The sequence below is a fragment of the Rhinoraja longicauda genome, chromosome 1 (assembly GCF_053455715.1).
Source record: "Rhinoraja longicauda isolate Sanriku21f chromosome 1, sRhiLon1.1, whole genome shotgun sequence".
NCBI lineage: Eukaryota > Metazoa > Chordata > Chondrichthyes > Rajiformes > Arhynchobatidae > Rhinoraja > Rhinoraja longicauda.
This window is the reverse complement of record NC_135953.1, coordinates 6,558,146-6,568,439: the sequence shown is the minus strand read 5'-3', so window position 1 is coordinate 6,568,439 and position 10,294 is coordinate 6,558,146. Positions and strand designations below refer to the sequence as shown.

Sequence of the window (10,294 nt, the reverse complement as noted above, 5' to 3'; positions counted from 1 at the left end):
ACGGCTGAGGTTTCCGGTCGACACCCTCCTTCGGACTGGGAGTCGGGGGAGAGAGAGAGAGAGATGCAGAGGAAAGGAAAAGTGAAGAGTGGAAAACGAGACAAAGGGGGTGGAGATGGCGGGAAGTGCGTGCTGTCGTCCGCCGTGCTAAGGCCGCGCGTCCGGTCCACACGCTCGGTACCTTCAGCGTGTCGTGTGAATATGTAACGCTCCCTATATTCTATGCAGATGTACCTGTCCAAATGTCTTTCCTCAGGACTGTAATTGTTGTTTTCCATTCCTCAGCCACCAAGCACGACATCCGGAGGCTGCAACGCATCGATCGATCGATCAGCCGAGAAGGTTGTTGGCTGCAACCTTCCCCCCCACTGACGAACTGTACACTGCAAGGGCCAGGAAGCGAGCGGGCAAGATCATCTCTGACCCCTCTCACCCTGGCCACAAACTCTTCGAAGCACTTCCCTCTGGAAGGCGACTCCGGACTGTCAAAGCAGCCACAGCCAGACATAAAAACACGATTTTTTTCCACGAGTTTTTTCCACGAGTAATAGTTCTACTCAACAAACAAAAGTCTGAAGCCTCCTTTTGCCCAGGAATTTCATTTCCTGATTCACATGTTTAAATTGTGTTTTATTCTTAATTGTTTACTATATGTTCGTGTCGTTACTTGCGAGCGGAGCACCAAGGCAAATTTCTTGTATGTGTACATACTTGGCTAATGCTGTTGTTGTTGTTGTTGTTGTTGTTGTCCTTCAGGTTCGAGGATGACCATGGCTTCACTGATCTCCCGGTGGCTGAGCACTTCAACTCCCCCTCCCAATCCCAGTCTGACCTTTCTGTCATGGGCCTCCTCCAGTGCCATAGTGAGGCCCACTGGAAATTGGAGGAACAGCACCTCATATTTCGCCTGGGCAGCTTGCAGCCCAGTGGTATGAACATTGACCTCTCCAACTTTAGATAGTTCCTCTGTCCCTCTCTTCCCCTCCCCCTTCCCAGATCTCCCAATGTCTTCCTGTCTCCACCTATATCCTTCCTTTGTCCCGCCCCCCTGACATCAGTCTGAAGAAGGGTCTCAACCCGAAACGTCACCCATTCCTTCTCTCCCGAGATGCTGCCTGACCTGCTGAGTTACTCCAGCATTTTGTGAATAAATACCTTCGATTTGTACCGGCATCTGCAGTTATTTTCTTATACTTATATGACTTCACTTTCAGTCTTATTATTTCGACCGCTGATTGGGATCGCCGAGGTTGAAGTCATGACTCGCGCTTGACTTGGATTTAAGTGAGGGGGAGTTGCTCAGATGGTCGGCCTCACTCTCTCGTCCCGGCCTATCGGGCCCCAGCAGCAAGACATAGTCGGGATGGGTGGGGACAGGTCGGGATGCAGTGGATGGTCAGAGATCATCCCCCTCATACGTATGTACAGGGCATTGGTGAGACCACACCTGGAGTATTGAGGGCGTGCAGCGTAGGTTCACTAGGTTAATTCCCGGAATGGCGGGACTGTCGTATGTTGAAAGGCTGGAGCGACTAGGCTTGTATACATTGGAATTTAGAAGGATGAGGGGGGATCTTATTGAAACATATAAGATAATTAGGGGATTGGACACATTAGAGGCAGGAAACATGTTCCCAATGTTGGGGGAGTCCAGAACAAGGGGCCACAGTTTAAGAATAAGGGGTAGGCCATTTAGAACGGAGATGAGGAAGAACTTTTTCAGTCAGAGAGTGGTGAAGGTGTGGAATTCTCTGCCTCAGAAGGCAGTGGAGGCCAGTTCGTTGGATGCTTTCAAGAGAGAGCTGGATAGAGCTCTTAAGGATAGCGGAGTGAGGGGGTATGGGGAGAAGGCAGGAACGGGGTACTGATTGAGAGTGATCAGCCACGATCGCATTGAATGGCGGTGTTGGCTCGAAGGGCTAAATGGCCTACTCCTGCACCTATTGTCTATTGTCTATTGTCTATAGACAATATTGTCTGCGGCAGACATTGTCTGCGGCACGGTGGCGCAGCGGTAGAGTTGCTGCTTTACAGCGAATGCAGCGCCGGAGACTCAGGTTCGATCCTGACTACGGGTGCTGTACTGTAAGGAGTTTGTACGTTCTCCCCGTGACCTGCGTGGGTTTACTCCGAGATCTTCGGTTTCCTCCCACACTCCAAAGACGTACAGGTATGTAGGTTAATTGGCTGGGCAAATGTAAAAAAAAATTGTCCCTAATGGGTGTAGGATAGTGTTAATGTACGGGGATCACTGGGCGGCACGGACTTGGAGGGCCGAAAAGGCCTGTTTCCGGCTGTATGTATATGATATGATATGATATTGTATTGCGTACAGTTTTGGTCTCCTAATCTGAGGAAAGACATTCTTGCCATAGAGGGAGTACAGAGAAGGTTCACCAGATTGATTCCTGGGATGGCAGGACTTTCATATGAAGAAAGACTGGATAGACTGGGCTTGTACTCGCTGGAATTTAGAAGATTGAGGGGGGATCTTATAGAAACGTACAAAATTCTTAAGGGGTTGGACAGACTAGATGCGGGAAGATTGTTCCCGATGTTGGGGAAGTCCAGAACAAGGGGTCACAGTTTAAGGATAAGGGGGAAGTCTTTTAGGACCGAGATGAGAACGTTTTTTTTCACACAGAGAGTGGTGAATCTGTGGAATTCTCTGCCACAGAAGGTAGTTGAGGCCAGTTCATTGGCTATATTTAAGAGGGAGTTAGATGTGGCCCTTGTGGCTAAAGGGATCAGGGGGTATGGAGAGAAGGCAGGTACGGGATACTGAGTTGGATGATTAGCCATGATCATATTGAATGGCGGTGCGTACAGGCTCGAAGGGCCGAATGGCCTACTCCTGCACCTATTTTCTATGTTTCTATGTACAGCAGAAGTACAATGAGACAGTGTAATCAGTCGCCAGTTTGGCGCCATTTTCAAGTCCCAGTTGTTGTGAGTGTAGGGATCCTGACCTGGCCATGAAGGTCCATTGTCCTGGCGACGTTGCAGGGTCGCGTCCCGGCCAAGCGTAGCCCTGGCGTCCTCCGAAGGTAGGCACAAAACGCCGGAGCGACTCAGCGGGTCAGGCAGCATCTCTGGAGAGAAGGAACGGCTGAGGTTTCCGGTCGACACCCTCCTTCGGACTGGGAGTCGGGGGAGAGAGAGAGAGAGATGCAGAGGAAAGGAAAAGTGAAGAGTGGAAAACGAGACAAAGGGGGTGGAGATGGCGGGAAGTGCGTGCTGTCGTCCGCCGTGCTAAGGCCGCGCGTCCGGTCCACACGCTCGGTACCTTCAGCGTGTCGTGTGAATATGTAACGCTCCCTATATTCTATGCAGATGTACCTGTCCAAATGTCTTTCCTCAGGACTGTAATTGTTGTTTTCCATTCCTCAGCCACCAAGCACGACATCCGGAGGCTGCAACGCATCGATCGATCGATCGATCAGCCGAGAAGGTTGTTGGCTGCAACCTTCCCCCCCACTGACGAACTGTACACTGCAAGGGCCAGGAAGCGAGCGGGCAAGATCATCTCTGACCCCTCTCACCCCGGCCACAAACTCTTCGAAGCACTTCCCTCTGGAAGGCGACTCCGGACTGTCAAAGCAGCCACAGCCAGACATAAAAACACGAGTTTTTTCCACGAGTTTTTTCCACGAGTAATAGTTCTACTCAACAAACAAAAGTCTGAAGCCTCCTTTTGCCCAGGAATTTCATTTCCTTATTCACATGTTTAAATTGTGTTTTATTCTTAATTGTTTACTATATGTTCGTGTCGTTACTTGCGAGCGGAGCACCAAGGCAAATTTCTTGTATGTGTACATACTTGGCTAATGCTGTTGTTGTTGTTGTTGTTGTTGTTGTTGTTGTTGTTGTTGTTGTTGTTGTTGTTCGAGGATGACCATGACTTCACTGATCTCCCGGTGGCTGAGCACTTCAACTCCCCCTCCCAATCCCAGTCTGACCTTTCTGTCATGGGCCTCCTCCAGTGCCATAGTGAGGCCCACTGGAAATTGGAGGAACAGCACCTCATATTTCGCCTGGGCAGCTTGCAGCCCAGTGGTATGAACATTGACCTCTCCAACTTTAGACAGTTCCTCTGTCCCTCTCTTCCCCTCCCCCTTCCCAGATCTCCCAATGTCTTCCTGTCTCCACCTATATCCTTCCTTTGTCCCGCCCCCCTGACATCAGTCTGAAGAAGGGTCTCAACCCGAAACGGCACCCATTCCTTCTCTCCTGAGATGCTGCCTGACCTGCTGAGTTACTCCAGCATTTTGTGAATAAATACCTTCGATTTGTACCAGCATCTGCAGTTATTTTCTTATACTTATATGACTTCACTTTCAGTCTTATTATTTCGACCGCTGATTGGGATCGCCGAGGTTGAAGTCATGACTCGCGCTTGACTTGGATTTAAGTGAGGGGGAGTTGCTCAGATGGTTGGCCTCACTCTCTCGTCCCGGCCTATCGGGCCCCAGCAGCAAGACATAGTCAGGATGGGTGGGGACAGGTCGGGATGCAGTGGATGGTCAGAGATCATCCCCCTCATACGTATGTACAGGGCATTGGTGAGACCACACCTGGAGTATTGAGGGCGTGCAGCGTAGGTTCACTAGGTTAATTCCCGGAATGGCGGGACTGTCGTATGTTGAAAGGCTGGAGCGACTAGGCTTGTATACATTGGAATTTAGAAGGATGAGGGGGGATCTTATTGAAACATATAAGATAATTAGGGGATTGGACACATTAGAGGCAGGAAACATGTTCCCAATGTTGGGGGAGTCCAGAACAAGGGGCCACAGTTTAAGAATAAGGGGTAGGCCATTTAGAACGGAGATGAGGAAGAACTTTTTCAGTCAGAGAGTGGTGAAGGTGTGGAATTCTCTGCCTCAGAAGGCAGTGGAGGCCAGTTCGTTGGATGCTTTCAAGAGAGAGCTGGATAGAGCTCTTAAGGATAGCGGAGTGAGGGGGTATGGGGAGAAGGCAGGAACGGGGTACTGATTGAGAGTGATCAGCCACGATCGCATTGAATGGCGGTGTTGGCTCGAAGGGCTAAATGGCCTACTCCTGCACCTATTGTCTATTGTCTATTGTCTATAGACAATATTGTCTGCGGCAGACATTGTCTGCGGCACGGTGGCGCAGCGGTAGAGTTGCTGCTTTACAGCGAATGCAGCGCCGGAGACTCAGGTTCGATCCTGACTACGGGTGCTGTACTGTAAGGAGTTTGTACGTTCTCCCCGTGACCTGCGTGGGTTTACTCCGAGATCTTCGGTTTCCTCCCACACTCCAAAGACGTACAGGTATGTAGGTTAATTGGCTGGGCAAATGTAAAAAAAAATTGTCCCTAATGGGTGTAGGATAGTGTTAATGTACGGGGATCACTGGGCGGCACGGACTTGGAGGGCCGAAAAGGCCTGTTTCCGGCTGTATGTATATGATATGATATGATATTGTATTGCGTACAGTTTTGGTCTCCTAATCTGAGGAAAGACATTCTTGCCATAGAGGGAGTACAGAGAAGGTTCACCAGATTGATTCCTGGGATGGCAGGACTTTCATATGAAGAAAGACTGGATAGACTGGGCTTGTACTCGCTGGAATTTAGAAGATTGAGGGGGGATCTTATAGAAACTTACAAAATTCTTAAGGGGTTGGACAGGCTAGATGCAGGAAGATTGTTCCCGATGTTGGGGAAGTCCAGAACAAGGGGTCACAGTTTAAGGATAAGGGGGAAGTCTTTTCGGACCGAGATGAGAAAGTTTTTTTTCACACAGAGAGTGGTGAATCTGTGGAATTCTCTGCCACAGAAGGTAGTTGAGGCCAGTTCATTGGCTATATTTAAGAGGGAGTTAGATGTGGCCCTTGTGGTTAAAGGGATCAGGGGGTATGGAGAGAAGGCAGGTACGGGATACTGAGTTGGATGATCAGCCATGATCATATTGAATGACGGTGCGTACAGGCTCGAAGGGCCGAATGGCCTACTCCTGCACCTATTTTCTATGTTTCTATGTTTCTATGTTTCTATGTTTCTATGTTTCTATGTATCTCACTCTGCCCTGTTTGCGCTCCACGGCACTTTGCTGGGATCGTCCTTCTGCCCGTTGAACCTTCTGGTGGTTTCCTCCGCGCAATCCGCCGAGCCCAGGCTTGGCTAATAACATTTGTTCAATGTTCAGTGTCGTTCAATGTTCAATCTAAACCCCACTTTGGCTTGATATTTTAATTGACCGCCCGACACTATCTGCACGTCGCCACCGGGTGGCAGCAGAGGTAAAGGGTTGGAACTCAGCCATTGAGCTGAGAAAGTGATGTGATGTTTAGTTCAGTCTGAAGGAGGGTCTCGACCCGAAACGTCCTTCTCTCCAGAGATGCTGCCTGTCCCACTGAGATGCCGCGGCATTATGATGTGTCAGTCTTCATGCTTAATTTAGTTTCGCTCAGAGATAGGCCCTTCGGCCCGTCGGGTCTGTACCAACCAGCGATCACCCTGCACGTAGGGTTGCCAACTGTCCCGTATCAGCCGGGACATCCCATATTTTGGGCTAAGATTAGTTTGTCCCGTACGGGACCGCCCTTTTCAATAGACAATAGACAATACACAATAGGTGCAGGAGTAGGACGGTTCGATTGTAATCATGTGTTGTCTTGCTGACTGGATAGCATGCAACAAAAAAAGCCTTTCACTGTACCTCGGTACAGGTGACAATAAACACTGTGTAGGAAGGAACTGCAGATGCTGGTTTAAACTCTCCCTCACCCTCCCGAAGAAGGGGTCTCGACCTGAAAAACATCACCCATTCCTTCTCTCCAGAGATGCTGCCTGTCCCGCTGAGTTACTCCAGCACTTTGTGCCGATTTACAAGAAACTTAACCGGACTAAGGCAGAGATAGACAGATTCGTGATCAGTGCGGGTGTCAGGGGTTACGGGGAGAAGGCAGGAGAATGGGGTTGGGAGGGAGAGATAGATCAGCCATGATTGAATGGCGGAGTAGACTCGATGGGCCGAATGGCAAAAATTCTGCTCCTGCAATGTACGAGCTTATGAACTTTACTCCCATCCCCCAAAGACAATCAGATTTGTAGGTTAATTGGCTTCGGCAAATTGTCCCTCGAGTGTAGGATAGAACTAGTTTATGGGATGGTTGTTGGTCGGTGTGGACACGATGGGTCGAAGGGGCTGTATCCACGATGTGTCTCTAAACTAACCTAAACTGAACATCATGCCAAGTTAAACTAATCTCCTCTGCCTGCAAGTGATCCATACCCCTCCATTCCCTGAATATTCAGTGGCTCAAGGAAACATCACTTCCTCCACCCCTGGAAGCACATTCAAGGCACTTGCCACATGGTGTAAAAACAACCTGCCCTGTACATCTATACACTAAAACTCTCGTTTGTTTGTTTGTTTGTTCCAAAACTACAGTCAAAACAGTGCACGACAGCGCAACAATTTGCGGTGGGCCTCACTATGGCACTGGAGGAGGCCCATGACAGAAAGGTCAGACTGGGAGTGGGAGGGGGAGTTGAAGTGCTCAGCCACCGGGAGATCAGGTTGGTTAAGGCGGACTGAGCGAAGGTGTTGAGCGAAACAATCGCCGAGCCTGCGCTTGGTCTCGCCGATGTAGAGAAGTTGACATCTGGAACAGCGGATACAATAGATGAGGTTGGATGAGGTGCAGGTGAACCTCTGCCTCACCTGGAAAGACTGTTTGGGTCCTTGGATGGAGTTGAGGGGGGGGGAGGTAAATGGACAGGTGTTGTCTAAGCTCATTGTTAGTGTGCTGTGTCCATGAATGTACGGTCATGGTACTTTCACCGGCATCTGCAGTTCCTTCCTACAAATTCAGTTTGAGGTAAAACTGAATCACACACACACACACACAGCAAACCAAAAAAAAAAGTTTCTTAACTGAACGAATACACATTTCCCCCACAAAGAAAGTCTTTGTTTGGATCCAGTTCCAGATGTGACTGGAATTGGTATCCAGGGGGATCCAGAGAAAGGTTGGATGGAAGCCAAGAGATTTTTGATCTTTGCATACCCCACTGGTCTAACCCTAATTGCTCAGGGAATGTTCCCTGACCTGATGTTTTAGTTTAGTTTAGAGTTGTAATGCAGATGCAGTTTAATGTGGATAAGTGTGAGGTTATCCACTTTGGTGGTAAGAATAAGAAGGCAGATTATTATCTGAATGGTGTCAAGTTAGGAAAAGGGGACGTACAACGAGATCTGGGTATCCCAGTGCATCAGTCACTGAAAGGAAGCATGCAGGTACAGCAGGCAGTGAAGAAAGCCAATGGAATGTTGGCCTTCATAACAAGAGGAGTTGAGTATAGGAGCAAAGAGGTCCTTCTGCAGTTGTACAGGGCCCTAGAGACCGCACCTGGAGTACTGTGTGCAGTTTTGGTCTCCAAATTTGAGGAAGGATATTCTTGCTATTGAGGGTGTGCAGCATAGGTTTGCTAGGTTAATTCCCGGAATGGCGGGACTGTCGTATGTTGAAAGACTGGAGCGGCTAGGCTTGTATACACTGGAATTTAGGATTCTGTGAATAAATACCTTCGATTTCTACCAGCATCTGCAGTTATTTTCTTACATTATCTTAAATCATGTTAATCTCCTCAAATCCCCCCCCTCCCCCCAATAGTTTTTGTGCTACTCGAACGTGCCTTTGTAAATTGCCCCACGGGGACAAAATAAAGTGGTTTAGAACTTTGAACTTGAAAGTTGTACAAGACGCATTTGGTGAGACCACATTTGGAGACAGGCCACAGGTAGAATAAATTGGCTCCAGTAAATAGGGAATTAGAGGAGGGCACCAGTAAATGGGGAATTGGCAGAGGGCAAAAAGTGTGTTCCCAAAGTTGTGTTCCCAAAAGTGTGTTCCCAAAAGTGTGTGTTTCCAAAAGTGTGTTCCCGAAAGTGTGTTCCCAAAAGTGTGTTCCCAAAAGTGTGTTCCCAAGTGTGTGTTCCCAAAAGTGTGTGTTCCCAAAAGTGTGTTCCCGAAAGTGAGGTCCCAAGTGTGTGTTCCCAAAAGTGTGTTCCCAAGTTTGTGTTCCCAAAAGTGTGTTCCCAAAAGTGTATTCCCAAGTGTGTGTTCCCAAAAGTGTATTCCCAAAAGTGTGTTCCCAAGTGTGTGTTCCTAAAAGTGTGTTCCCAAAAGTGTGTTCCCAAAAGTGTGTTCCCAAAAGTGTGTTCCCAAAAGTGTGTTCCTGAAAGTGAGTTCCCAAGTGTGTGTTCCCAAAAGTGTGTTCCCAAGTGTGAGTTCCCAAGTGTGAGTTCCCAAGTGTGTGTTCCCAAAAGTGTGTTCCCAAAAGTGTGTGTTCCCAAGTGTATTCCCAAAATTTATTCCCAAAAGTGTGTTCCCAAAAGTGTGTGTTCCCAAAAGTGTGTTCCCAAGTGTATTCCCAAAATTTATTCCCAAAAGTGTGTTCCCAAAAGTGTGTTCCCAAAAGTGTATGTTTAAGAATAAGGGGTAGGCCATTTAGAACTGAGATGAGGAAAAACTTTTTCAGTCAAAGAGTTGTGAATCTGTGGAATTCTCTGCCTCAGAAGGCAGTGGAGGCCAATTCTCTGAATGCATTCAAGAGAGAGCTAGATAGAGCTCTTAAGGATAGCGGAGTCAGGGGGTATGGGGAGAAGGCAGGAACGGGGTACTGATTGAGAATGATCAGCCATGATCACATTGAATGGCGGTGCTGGCTTGAAGGGCCGAATGGCCTCCTCCAGCACCTGTTGTCTATTGTCTATTAAATGGGGAATTGGCAGAGGGCACAGGTAAATGGGGAATTGGCAGAGGGCACAGGTAAATGGGGAATTGGCAGAGGAGGGCACAGGTAAATGGGGAATTGGCAGAGGGCTCAGGTAAATGGGGAATTGGCAGAGGAGGGCACCGGTAAATGGAGAATTGGCAGAGGGCACAGGTAAATGGGGAATTGGCAGAGGGCACAGGTAAATGAGGAATTGGCAGAGGGCACAGGTAAATGGGGAATTGGCAGAGGGCACAGGTAAATGGGGAATTGGCAGAGGGCACAGGTAAATGGGGAATTGGCAGAGGGCACAGGTAAATGGGGAATTGGCAAAGGGCACAGGTAAATGGGGAATTGGCAGAGGGCACAGGTAAATGGGGAAATGGCAGAGGGCACAGGTAAATGGGGAATTGGCAGAGGGCACAGGTAAATGGGGAATTGGCAGAGGGCACAGGTAAATGGGGAATTGGCAGAGGGCACAGGTAAATGGGGAATTGGCAGAGGGCACAGGTAAATGGGGAATTGGCAGAGGAGGGAACTGGTAAA

General features: G+C 48.7%; 1 pseudogene across 1 annotated transcript in view; it reads left to right on the top strand.

Moving 5' to 3' along the window:
- The first annotated feature begins 10,130 nt into the window (after positions 1-10,130).
- The window catches only part of LOC144598341 (transcription factor COE3-like), a 167,578-nt pseudogene continuing 167,414 nt past the window's right edge, over positions 10,131-10,294 (top strand). Inside the window, exon 1 of the transcript XR_013547852.1 lies at positions 10,131-10,146. The product of XR_013547852.1 is annotated as a transcription factor COE3-like (transcript). The remainder of the gene's footprint in view (positions 10,147-10,294) is intronic.